A 14215-nucleotide genomic window follows, 5' to 3' on the forward strand; every position below is an offset into this window, starting at 1 on the left:
AGAAAATCAGCTCTGGAGTCAGTGTTGATGACTTTATTGTACATTTTGGTTTGTTTTTTTTCTTAAAGAGGGAATTCAGCAGCAGGAACATTTTATATTTGCTTCCTGTGGTATACATTGCTGAGCTGAAACTGTGAGATATTGTAATTAATAAAAAAAATTATAATTTGGAGAGCTTATAATACAATCATAACAAGATTAACTAAAATAAATCAAATCCAATTTGTGCTTGGTGGTTTTGGGAATAACATTTCTGTCAAGTTGTTGAGCAGTAATCATTAAAACATGGGAATAATCCACCTCCTAATTAAACAACAATAAACAATTGTCAATGGCACATAATTGTTAAAAGTCAACAAAGGAAGCATTAATGTAAACAAAGATTAGACATAGTTCTTGAAAATGAGAATGGGAATGCTATTTAATGCCTGACAGAACAGACTAGATGCAAAAAATATTTGCAATACTGGAGTAGCAAATACCTCCATCAATATCATTTAAATAGGAGAAAATCTGTGTAGTCTGTTGAGCATACAGGCAAAATGTTGCATGTTTTTTCTCCTATCCTTACTTACCCTTGGAAATGTCGTTACACTCCTTGTTATGTAGATTGTTTGTCTGTAATTTTTCATACCTTCTAGTCTTAGGACCAGTCATATTCTCAAAAAACATTCTAGGCCAAATCTATCTGTTCTACCAGCAGCTATTTCAGAAGCCACACACTGGTTAGTCAGGAACTGAGATTAGTTCGCCAGACCTTGAATCTCTCAATTACATTCCCGGGTAAGTTCCTAAGCTGTAAACAAGTCTGAGGACAGATACACGTCCAAAAAAATCACATAGACAGACACACAGAAATGCAGATATGTATGTCTTAGGAAATTTGGATCTGCAAAAGCATCCAGGTGCCTGACGTGTACATCTTTAATAATTAGGAATCTAAAAAGTCTTTTTTCAATGCAATGTGGAGATAACCCAAATTCCACAGATGCCTGTGAGCATAGGCACAGACATGAGTTGTAGGAGGGGAGGATAAGGTAAGAAATTTCAGAACCCTTTGGTACTCGGCCGTAATTGCTCGTGCTTGTAGCATTACTGTGAGTTTATCTGCAGTGTGCTTTGCTGGAAGATGACAGTCAGAGAGTTTTCATGTGACATCTGAGGAAAGTCCAGATTTTTCACATGGAAATTTGTCCCTGTGTCTGTACCCATCTAAGCCTGAATCTCTCCTCAGGTTATCATTCATATGAATGAGTTTGTATGTGACCCTGCAAATTCTGAGGTCACTTAGTAGAGTGAAAGCTGCATGAAATTCACACACAGCAGGTTTTCTCAGCTCTCACCTGTGCAGACTGGAGTTTTGTTTTGCTAAATCCACAATCTGCACTGCAAAGGTTTTTCACATGCTGAAAAGGAGTCTCATGCAAATAAATGTAAAATTGAGCCTTGAATTGCTTTCTACTTTATAGCTTAACATCAATTACATGGTGAACGAGGCACTAGATATGCTGGAAAAAAAATTCCTTGCTTTTGAAAAGTTTTTCTGGTAACATACATCTCACCCATTTCAATAGTTAGGTTTCCTTCAGATCTCTGGATTGTGAACAGGAGGGAACAATTGTTGAGGAATTAGGAGAAAAGCAGGTCATGAAAATATATACCATGTGTAAAGCTAAGAGTATCCTGGATAATCTTTAATACTTCAGCAGACCACTTTTATTATTATTGTAACTTTACTGACTTAGCCATGTTTTAGTAGTAGTGAGTCTGAGTCAGCAGCTATTTTTTTTAAACAACACTCATGGAGAAAAATCAAGCCAAACCTGAGACAAAGGCTCTGGAATCAGTTCCTCAGAATATATACACGCACTGCCATTACACTCAGCTACAATTCCAGTCTGCAATATTTATAAAAATATACATTAAAACATCCAGGAAATAGAATACCTACAAGAAATTAGAAAACACTGCGAACATGAGCTAAGGATGGTTTCGTGAATTCACATTTATGAATGAATCATGGATTTTGTCTGGCTCTTCCACTGTTGAAGTTTTATGACTAGTCTTCCTGATTTCCCCAGAAGGTAAACACAACAATTTGCTACACTGCAGTCCACTTCACATCCCAGGCAATCTGTCCAAAGGAGAGGTGGTGTAGTGGAAGCTTTTTTTTGTCTTTATTATTAAAGCTTTGTGTTTTTGTTAGCATACCAATACTTTCAAGGAAACCACTGGGGACTCCATAACAGTGTCATTACCATGTTAGTTGAGGTCAGCTAATCTTGTTTATAAGCATCATACAAATCATATGTATCATTCTGCAGAATTCCAAGTGGGAACATAAACATTCATCTTCCATATGCTAGCCCCTATTACTGAGTTTAAGTAGTTTTTCATGTTTATTTTCTTAGGGGGAATTATGGAGATATATATCTATATGAAGGTCCTCGATCACGAAAAATCTATAGGGAAACAAAAATGATTGTATTAATGATACAATAATTCCAGTAGTGATATTTTAATTAAAGAAATTGAATTGTGTTTTAAATAGAAAAGCTTGAGTAGCCTGCAATTTAAAAGCTGCAGTTTGAGTTGACTGCTGATACGTATTAGATTAAAATTAAGAGCATTTCTGACCTATTGGAAAGCAGAGATTTTTAAACTGCTACAGGAAAATTGTTTTTCAGTAGAGGAGGAAGCGAAAGGTCAAGGATTCAAAGGATGCAACTTATATGTTTGTGATGTGGGTGCTCTTCCCGCATCAAACCAGCAAACACACTCTCAGTTTGTATCCCGTATAATCTTTAATTTATAAGGTCCTGATTAGGATCTCCTTTGAGGAATGGCTTTGTACTCTAGTTCAGCAGAGTTATTGTATGTAAAATTGTTTTCCAGCATGTGTAGGTGTGGCAGAACCTGGCCTAATGCCATTTCCAAATTCTGCACTTTCCCTTAAAAAAAAAAAGTAGTTTTCTTCCCTCTCCATCACATCCTTCCCTCCCCTTCCCATGTGATATCTTGGAGTTCTTCCAGGGGTAGTTAAATGCCTCTTTAGACACTTGGTGAAGGTTTATTTTTTATTGAAGGATATAAAGATTTTTGATCTTTTTTATTTAGTCATTAGTTTCAATTAAGGAGATGTGAAGCTGTTATTCAGAAATTAATTCAAGTGTATCATTGAAAGGGCAGCAGATGTGATAATATGCAATAAGGTTAGAGACTTCATGGATATAATTCCCTGGTATAATGATTAGTGTAATCCACTAATGAATTAGTCTCGGTAATTTTTAAGAAGGTAAAATTTCAGGGGTGGTTATTTTTACTTTTCTTTCCAGTGAGTGGAAGCTTCTTTTAGAAGTGAATGGAGCCATCCTGGTGTTCTGAAGGCCACTGAAAAATCCCTCATTGAACCCTAGAGGAGAAGAGTCCCTGATCTAATTAGTGCTTCTTTGAGAGGGGGGATAGGATAATGTGACATACAGAGGGCCCTTCCAAAATGAATTATTCTATGATTCTATGTTTTCTGCGTAGGCAGATAACATAATTTTCTTAGAAAAGCAGTGCATTAAATTTGCTGCCTGATCCAAATCCCACTGAGACTGGTACACAAATACCTTGTAATTGTTTATGTTTCCCATTTTGGTACCTCCTTCCCCTCTCTTACCAACTAAAACTGAAATGAAGCTCATTGAATTCTTTGGGTCAATGTACACAGCAGGACTCAACCTGCCCCAACTCACATTAACCTGGTAACCAGGAAATGTTTAGGCGCATAATGTAAGCATGTGAAACCAACAGTACATCACTTATTCTGATGCAGCTTGGTTATATTCTCTGCATTAAGGAATGCAGACTTACCTGGTTGGTGGTTTTGAGCCTGAGGTTCTTCATATCATGTCTCCTTTTGAGAAATCTGCATGGTTTTTGGGAAGCTGGTCCCTGGGGATTTCACCCATTAGGCCACAATCACCCGTGTGTTTAGAAAACAACTTTTTTTAAAAAAAATTAATTTTTGATTTTGCATGTTGAATTCAGTGTTGACTAAAACCATAACTCAATAAAGATTTCCAAAGTTGATCACATGTAATATTGAAGAGCTCAAATATAGTCATATTCATTTGGGTTTGGACACAAAATTGGGCACATAAAATGCTCAAATGACATCTGGTTATGTAAACTATATAAGAAACATTTCTCATGACACTGTAAACTATAGACATATAAAAATATGTGTGCCTGTATTAGATTCAAATCCAAGTTCTGGATGACAGAATAAACATTTTTATAGCTTAACTTTCTAATTATAATTCCAGTGTATCTTTCCTCTTGTAATACAATTGGAACTCAATTCAATTGTTCAGACATAGGTATCTAATGACTCCTGAGATAATGTACAATTTATAAGACTCTGGGCTAGTAAATGTTACAAAGAATCTACAGAATACACAAATAATTTTGAAGTGACAACTGGAAACCAGAGAGGATATCTCGGATATCTAAAATGTCATGAAATATCTTGTGTGGCAAACAGAGTCAGGTCTCTTTGAACAGCCTCTTCTGTGTCTCTCTGGTTTGGTCTAGACATTACACATCCTAATGGATTCACATCTAATCTTATTATCTAACAGTTATCCTATGCTTCAAAATTCTTGTTAAAAGGGCATTATGAAAGGATTAAGTTAGGGGCTATAACCTTTAAGAAAGGGTTATTTTTTATATGGAAGGACATGGTTCTGGTTAACCCGAAGGGAGGCAATGGAGCTGCAAATAGCTTTAGAATTTGGGACTGATGGAGTTGAAAACCCACATTTTTTTTCTCAATTCAATCTTACACTTTCCTCTTCCCATATCATAATTTCATGGGTAAAAAAAAAAAACACAACTCAAATTTATTCCTGTAGATAAAATTGTAATTTTTCTTTTTTTCTTTTTCACCTTTCTCTGACACAGCCTTAAAGTCAATAAGAATGTTCCTTCTGTTTGCTGCTGCAAGCATTATTATAATTCACAATTTAGTTAGCTGCCCTGACATTCTGGTGAAGATATTTGGGCCCTACAATATTAATACAATATATATGAAAGAACTTAAGAAATAACTAACAAATTGAAAAAAAACATTCATCCATAGGGATTAATCATCACCTGGTATGCTCCTAGTGTGGATACACGTAATAGGTATTTTATACGGCATTCAATATTTTCATCAATGAACTGGAAATAAAGCATCGAATTACCATTGACGAAATATTTCAACAACATAAATGTCAACCATGGAAGGACAAAATGGTTATCATATACAACCCAAATTGCTTGTTTAGCCTAACCCTTTGAAATTAAATGTGATTTAATGCTTAATTGCTTAGCCAAATCCAGACTGTTGCATCCAATAGGACGGATAATTTGTGAAATGTGGTACTTTGTGACATGGAGTCAGTCAGTCTACCTGTCTGAATTCTAAAACTGCATTTTAGCAACTTGTTAAAGACTTGCATTAACCATTTTGTCAAAGAGAAAAATACAGACACATGACATAATATTTAACTTTTAAATGGAAAGAAATTCCTATGAATATAAAAAACCAGTATGAGTTAGTGCAATGCAACTACTAGCACCACAGTTTGGCAAGGATACTAGAAGTAATATTGTTATTTACAAAAATCTATTATGAGATATTAAATGATAGTACATGACCAGGACCTTTATCAGCTTATAAGAAAGAACACTGCACTATAAAAACATTCCATTGGCTTTCTGGCTACTAGAAGCTGTCCTACTGATTCATCAGTATTTCTCCCTCACGTGATTCTTTTCTTGGAGATCTTTAATCAAAACACTGAGCCCATATGAACTCAATTAACCCATAAAGTCCAAGAGAATAAAAGCATGAAGCAGGAAGGTTGCAGGGAGTGCTGTTAAAGCGAATTAAATGTGTTTGGGAACACAGCCATTTAGATAGCAGAAACTACGTTGTCAGCTGCTTCCAAATGTGCCAGAAAGTTCACAGAGATCAGTCTGTAGAGATAAATTGTGTTGCAAAAAAAAAATATTTGCATACAGTGAGAACAACCATGTGCAAATGAAGCTTTCCATGCCAAGAAATGTGTTCATGGAAATGAGAAGAAAGTGGATCAAAAAATATTGCACTCTGAGTAAACCTTTCCATTAAGCTCCTCCTTCACATAGTACCAAAATTCACATTGTCACAATTAGAAATCCCCTCTGACTTTCTCTTTAAAATGATGCAGTGACTTCACACTTGATTTTTTAGTTCGCTTAAAAAACACTACACTTGTATTTTACAACTTCATTTATATTTCACTTATAAAGAAAGCCAGGCACCCACTTTCTTTGCTTTTTTAGTGTATGTGGAGCTAAAATTAGAAATCTGATGATATATTTGTGAAGGAGTCATAACAGATCATGTTCCCGTATTGTCTCTATGACACAAGATTTCATAACAAAGCCAGGGCGATGCATTGCCGTAAGAAGAGTGTGTAGCAGGCTGGTAAACCACAGATGCCAGATGAGGGGAAGACTTCCAGTCAGGTTCTGCTGGGATCTGTCCCAAAGCATATTCAGAGTAATATCCTTCTTAACAACTCTGATGGAGCAGTCAGTGCACTTTTAACACTGGAGGCTTATTCCAGCCTGAGATTGGTTGTGGACACTCCAGGGCCCATCCCAGAATTCAAAGCACTCTTCAAAAACTGATATTTTGGAAATTAAATAAAAGTAAATGCTATTTCTACCTAGAGATTTAATGCCAGGGAATGTAGTAATCCACTTTCTTTCCCACAACAGCTCACCATAGTCCACTGCGGGCATTTGCTACACCTATGAAGCAAATTATATAAATTAAGAAATCTGGTACAGAACATGAGTCTATTCTCCTTTCTCTAAGCAAAGATTCAAGATGAATTTAGAGTGGAAAAAGCAGAAGTACTGGTTTTAAATTTTCAAGGACCTTAAGATTGGTATTGCTGAGCAATCAGTTTAGAAATCAATTTTTCCTATAGAGACTGGGGAAGATGGGGGAAGCACCAGTACTGCAGAAAAAGATCGAGTAGTATAGTACATTTCCAACAAACATGAGTCAATATAGTGGTATTATTGCAAAAAGTACAAATTTCATTTGGGATGTGCTAATAAAAGTCTTATATATCAGAAAAGGAAGTAAATATTCAGCCTCTTTTTGGAATGTAGGCTGTTTTCTGGGGTCTGAGGACTTCACGTTGAGAAACTTTATGTTCCCCCTCAAACGTCCTGAATTTCTTTCATTTTTTCATGGTCTGAAAATATGTGGCTGCAGAGCAGATGACAGTGCTAGTGATGTAGAAGCCTTTTGGTTCTCCCAGTAGTCATTTATTATTTTCAGTTCTGGTTCAGACATGTAGAATTAAATGAAACTGAGAAAAGACCAGTAGAAAACAAGGGTTTCTCACCTTTAAATATTATATGTTGAAAATCATGGCAAGGGCTGAATTTCACATTGCAGTCCCCTCCCTTTAATCCTCCCCCATCTCTCCCTAGGTTACTTTATTCCTTATAAACCCCTACAGCTGGTTTGAAGCAGGCATTTTTTATTCCCCTCTCTATTGTAGCATAACTCTTACAATCAAGATTTTAGAGTCATGGAAGCTGAACAGGAGAGTTCTAAACCTTAAACACCAGATGTGAAAGGCCAGTACTGCAATCTATATAACCTTTCAAAACAAGCAGAAAAAGTTAATGAGTTACTCCACAAATACTGTTCACAATGTTTCGCTCCAGTCTCTTAACTATCAAAATCTCATGTTATTCATTTTCCCATGTCTGAACACTTTTACTGGAGTGCACTTGCTTTTGAAAGATTTCAGCCTCTAGCACTCTGTGTTCTCTTGTATAAAAAAAAATTATGTATTTGTCTTTTCTTCCCCAGAGGTTTTGGAAGGCTTTTTTTAAATTTTATTTGGCACTTTATAATTTGTTACGTTCCTTGCTTGCATGTACATGCACCTTGGCATTATGCTGCTTTAATGTGAAGACTGGGAGCTCGTGACAGAACAGGTTTACAAGGACTGGCAAGCATGCATTTGCACAGAATATCTCAACAGATATCTGGCATTTACTATATATGGAAAAATTGCTAAAAACAACTTTGAGGAAAGAATCTGAAGAACTACTTTCATTAGCTTCCAGAACAGATGTTCACATGTACATATATAGAAAGTGGGACAGCAGACAAACACATTGATTTGCCTGTAATGCTCTTTTGAACCTGGCATGCAGTAAAAGTAAAAATGTCACCTAACAAGAGATCCATCTGCCCTGGTTTAGGCGTCCAACATGGTAACAGTTACAAAGTGACTAAGACAGTTACTACATGCTCTTTTAATAGTCAATGGAGAGAAATACCATCTCCAGACAGCAATTCATCTCTTCCTGAGATAGGTGTCTAGAAAAGATCAGATAAACTGCCCTCTGGGGAAGCCTATGTCTCTTTACTGACTGCTAGGGGAATGGGAATAGCTTGAACTCGGATATCCAACTTCTAGGCTTCTGAAATGTGATGAATTTCATTCTGATATGGCCAAAGAACTGACACAAAATCATTGGCAGGATAAAAAGAAGAAAAATCCATCCAGTTAAATCCTACACATTTTACACCCAAGAATACAAGTGAATGAAAGTTCAAGAATATTAAAATTATTTTAATCTGTTATCTGAATTAATTTTCCATGATCATACCAGCAGTTTTTCTCCTTCGTAATATATATTTCACAGGAAAACAAAAATTTACAACATAGGTAAGGTTTCCATATAAGAATATAAAAGTCTGGAAAAGAAGTAGAAGTATCAAAACAGTGTTCAATGCTTATAATAATTGCTATTAGGTGTAATAAAGATATCTAATTAAAGGGTAATATTTTTATATATATACATCTATTTCAAAGGCACCCAAGAGATGTAGGAATCAAGTAATGAATTTTTATTTGGTTTAGGTACATAAGTGCTTCAGGCTGCCTTGAAAATCCTTCCTTATTACTATCCACAGTCATATGATCACACAACTTCAAATCCACCTCATGCAGAACAGTCTCATTGTGTCTAAATGTTGACTGCAAGGCTGCCATTCACATGAGAAGTAATCACAGGATCAAGACCAAATAATATTGCTTTTGGGAAGTGTTCTCTTCTTAGTCCATATTTTCCTCCAGGAATTTGTAAAATTGTCTTTTCTTGTAAGGTGAAAAAAAGAGAAGCTGTTGACAAACGGTCAGAAAAAAAATATCAGAAATAATAACTGCTGCAAATATTAATAATGTATCAAATTTTTTTAAGAGTTATGGTTTCAAATGAAAACAAATGTTCAGAATGCTGAAATTTCCTCCAATCTGAGTAGTCAGAAATTTGAGAAACTGTGCATCAGAGAGATCTGGCAGTGGACTATTTCTTCAACCATTTTTGCATGAATTTTGATGAAACTGGGAAGAAGGTAGACTTGGGAATTGAAAGAGGCTGCTTGACATCACCCAGTTTTCTCTGTACATACCTTTCACTGACTGGTTTGGCTGATCAACCCTCTTTCCTGTGCCTCACTTCTCCACCTCCTGCTTTTAGTTTCTCGTGCTTGGTAACTGACCTAACACACAGAACACTTTTTGTGTGTGTTTGGAGAATGCCTACCAGAAAGACATCTGGATTACTACTGAGACCTTGAGTGGGCCCAGAAAGACAATTATGTGTCAAATTAGGAGCAAGAAAAGGAGGATCTGGGTAAAGGATGTATCCTGTAGATGTGGAGGCTGGGGAGGAGAGGCAGAAAGATCAAAATTTGTGCCTGGAAACTGCTGTGGACAGTGAGGAGAAAAGAGGACAGTGAAGATGTATACTGAAAGGTGAATAGCTGGACATAGGTGGTTCCTTTGTGCTTTACCTCTAAACATCAATCCAGTTATGTTGCTGGAAAATGCTGTCCTCTTTATTTGTAAGCCTGTTCAGCTCTCAGTCTCTCCCCTACATTGCAGCAAGGGCTTTCTTAACACCTGCTGCATGAAGGGGGAACAATCCATATCTGCCACAGAGGATTGAATCACCCCTCAGCAGCCAGTCATGAAGTGGTATTTCTCAGCCAGGTTTCTTTTGGCAAATTTACTTGTTTATGCCATGGATTAACACTTCTCAGTTATCTCCATGTTTACAATTTCCAATTAGTTCAGTCATTCCCCTAGGGATTAATCAAATAATTTCTCTGCAGAATAGCAAACACCAGCCTTCTAGAACAGTGCTTTCTTCCTCAGGTTGCATTTGAGCCCTCTAACACTGTGAAAAGAGTATTAAGTTTAGTGGAAAAACTCATCATAATTTTCAAGGTGTTAGAAAATCAGGCATTTATATGGAATTTAAACTAGTACACACAGTATGTGGGTTATTTTGGCAATGGGATAAAATAAGAGGATATTATCTCAAATAGGAAGTCCATTATAGCTAAATCATAAAGTTTGTCTGCTAATTAAATCAAATCTGTTTTGGAGGCTGTTTGTTAGAGACCGTGAAACTTACTGAATGTCTCCTAATGGTTAATGAGGTAAATAAATGAGAAATGTAACTGATGAAGAAAGGTAAGATTGGTAGATTTAACTGTAGGACTTGATTGCATTGAGCCAGAAAGCTCCATCTATTGTTTTTTCATTTTTCGTTCCCCATCCTTGAAGGGATGTGTTTTTCACTATTGATCTCCAATTCTGTCTTTTTGTGACTGTTTCTTAAGGTTTCAGTTCTTTTCACTGAATATTTTTTGCCTTTCTCTTTAGTGAAAAGAGCTTTTGTACTTACAGTTTGTAAAATGTTGTTTTTCTTTAGAAATTTTCTGAACTGCTTGCCTTTCTTCTCTAGGATGATCATGCTGCAGAACATCAGAGGGGAAGTATTTTAGTAACAGATACAGTAGAATGCAAACATTAGCTTTTCTAGCCACTTGAGCTTGTCTGCATAAAGCTGCAGATTCTTATATTCATTATGCACAAATAATAAATCCAGAGGTATTTATGTTTTATTTTTTAGAGCATTCAACTATCAATGATTTAAGAGAAACATTCTGCTGTCACATATGGAGATTGAGGAGAACGTGTAACTCTCCATAGGGTCTCTGAGTGGAGATCACATGGTACAACATCTGTGGATATAGATTGATGCATGCATATGGATGGAAGAATGATCTTTTGGGCATATTTGAGAGCTAGAAAATTTCTTTAAAATTTTCCCAAAATATCAAGGAAAGGTTAGGGAGATACAGGGTTCTGCATATTGCTCATTAGAAGTGATTGCCTGTATAAAGAGCTGCAAACTCCCTTCCATAATTTCCCAAGGCACAAATTAGCTCTTACAATTCCTCTCACATAAGGGTATTGCTACATAGCCAAATAAATTGGGTAAGCTGATTTATAACGCTTAAAGCCAGGCATTTGTTTCTCAGGGTTCTCAGAGTTTGGTGTGTCTCTTGTTCTTGGATACTCGTTTGATGTATTTACTCTGTCGTAGCTTGGTGATGGGTAATTCCCATAAATGGCTGTCGTATTTCTCCTGTAGGGCATGGAAGGATTCTGTCTCATTTGTAGTATTATATTTAACTGAAAAGAGTTCTGTGTATGTGTAGAGAAGAGTATCCACAAGTTTATCATGAGTTGTTCTTCTGGCTGCTCTGCTTAAGGAACTAAACCAGATTTCTCTAGCAAAATAAATTCATAAGCATTCTTTGTGTTTTCTGCTTTTAAACAGGACTAAGTCCAGGTGGGTTTCTCTTAGCCTAAAAGGAATTAAAAGTGTCTCTGATCATTATGTGCTATTTGAATATAGAAAAGAAATAGCATGCATAAGACTTCCTTAAAAACTATTAAATCAGTTGTGGAAGCAACCAGAAAAGTTAGCAAATTCTGCAGAATAGTGGTGGCCATAAATTTGTATCTTCTCTCTTCCTAAGCACAGCTTCTGTTTGAGTGATATGGGAGATCCAACAGAAAACTAATAAGCACTGTTATTATTCATTATATCAAATTATAATTCTTGCCTGTAAACATCTTTTAGAAGTGGCATTCCTGATAGAATTTTTTTGAGAAATTAGAGGACCAGCATGCTGGTAGAAGATCAGCTGGGAGCTGGGAGATGTCTTCTCCAAGAGCATCATCTTACCTCTGGAATTCTTGGGTTCCAGCTGCGAGGTTTGCTGGATGAGAGTTCAGAGGCTCGGGCAGGCACTGCTTCCCTCAGCTCGGGGTGCTGCAGCTCCAGTTCTGGCTGGGCTGGGTGCCAGCACTGAAATCCAATTATCCCAGGAGAGATGCTGCTCTTCTCCCACTCTCCTTTCTCCCAGCTTTCATGGCAATGGAGGAGTCCCCAGCCTCATTTGGGGAAAGAGAAAATCCAAGGAGATCCCCTTGTTTCTTCTTCTTCTCCTTTTACGTCTTTCTCCACATTTCTGACTTCTTTACCAAATTCTCAGCTATGTGGGATGCCTCCTCCTCTTTTGCATTTTGGGAGCAGTGTGAGTCTACATATGCTTAGCTAGTACTTTGGATTTTGTGGAACAGAAGATGAGAGAGGAAGTGGTGGTGTGTAGCAGTTTATTTTCAGTAAAACCTGGGTATAGCTTCACACTTATTGTTTCCAGATAGTCTTTGATATTTGGAGCAGGGAATTCCCTCAGGCGAGATATTCATTTTGTTGCTTTTTATTTGGGCTGTGAAATTCTGCTCAGCTTTCACTGGTATCAAAAAACTTGAAGAAGGCCACATGAATTTTCATTAGACTTTCTCAGGCTGCCTTCTGAAAGGAGTTTCTACTTTCTTCTACTGCAATTTTCCTTACCTTAGATTTTCTGCTAAGACATAGTGTTTTAGAGATATAAAGTAAATTTTAGGGTTTTGTAATTAAAATCCACTTTAACTAAGGGTGAGATTTAATTTTTTTGACTCTAGCTTGACTTACTGCATGCATCTGGGATGGACTCAGATAAATTTACCACATATCTGCCCAAAAAATTATTTTTACTCCTGGGAAGATCAGCTGTTTGAGGTGGTGTTGGAGAATAGGATTGGGAAGCAACAACTCTGGGTTTTGCTCATCTTTGTCTCACCTGAGTGTTGGGGAACAGATTTAATTCAGGGCTCTGCTGTCACTCATGGTGAGGTGAGCAGCTCCTGGATATTTTGAAGATTGTTTTAAATGAATGATTCTCTAATATTGCAAAAGAAATAAACTCCCCTGGACTACATTTGATCATATTAAACACATCATAAACTGACATAGCTGGCTCAGGGTTGAAGTGAAAGCATGTTAACTGTGCAGTGCTGAATGGGTAAACTCTGTGACCTGACATTCCTGATACATTAGTTGCTGACATGAAGTGTTTTACCACATGATAACTGCTTGACTTGCAAATGAAGATGCTGCTTTGAAAAGCAGAAAACTCTTGTTTCCAGCCCTTGTTGGGGTCCCGTGTTTCAATACGTTCTGAGGTGCCTTTAGGCAGTCCCTGTTGTTTACAGACATAAAAAGAGTGCTGCAATTTTACTGACTTTCATGTGAGTTTCTCAGAAGTTTAGCATAAATTCTATCAGAATTCAGCTTAGAGTTTTGAACAATACCAAACTAATATTTTTTACTTGTTAGGAAAACTCTGGATTTTGCCAGTCTTCAGAGGGACTCTGACAATATCCCACTTTGCAGGTTTATTTGATGCCAGCTATGACAACAAAGGTTCACAGTTTTCCAGTAAAGTAGAGTTTTGTTTGTCCTTTTTATCACCTGGTAAATACTGGATGAGTTTCAGCACAATAACAGACCATAAAAACCAGAACGGAGAGAAGAATAAACTTTTATTGTTTTAGCAACAAATCTGTTCCTCTTTACCTTTCCAATGAGACACAAAAGCCTGCCTTTTGTTTCAGCACTGGAAAGTCTTTAACTTTGTTTGCAAACACTAGTAATTTGTCTTCCCCTTTATGTTTATCTGAGCAAGAATATGAAAATTGTTAACACTAAACAAGGAAAAAAACCTTTTTATAAAGTTAAGTGAATATTGAATGGGACTAATGTTCCTGACTTTCGGGTGGAGGGTTATTATTTTTATTATTATGTTCATATCATGATCAAAATTGCATAGCTGAGCGAGGGAAGTGGTGCTGTAACATTATTGCTAATTGAAAAAAATGTCTAAATGACTCCTTGTGAGGCAAAG

General features: G+C 36.7%; 1 long non-coding RNA gene across 1 annotated transcript; it reads right to left on the bottom strand.

The window, feature by feature from the left end:
• Positions 1-8663: 8663 nt before the first annotated feature.
• Positions 8664-12492, bottom strand: LOC125335035. The gene is made up of 3 exons (XR_007207308.1): positions 12169-12492; positions 10816-10885; positions 8664-9242 (listed from the first exon to the last, which is right to left on the bottom strand). It is a non-coding gene; the product is annotated as an uncharacterized LOC125335035 (long non-coding RNA).
• Between the last annotated feature and the right edge of the window lie 1723 nt (positions 12493-14215).

This window comes from Corvus hawaiiensis, chromosome 1 (genome assembly GCF_020740725.1).
Source record: "Corvus hawaiiensis isolate bCorHaw1 chromosome 1, bCorHaw1.pri.cur, whole genome shotgun sequence".
Lineage (NCBI taxonomy): Eukaryota > Metazoa > Chordata > Aves > Passeriformes > Corvidae > Corvus > Corvus hawaiiensis.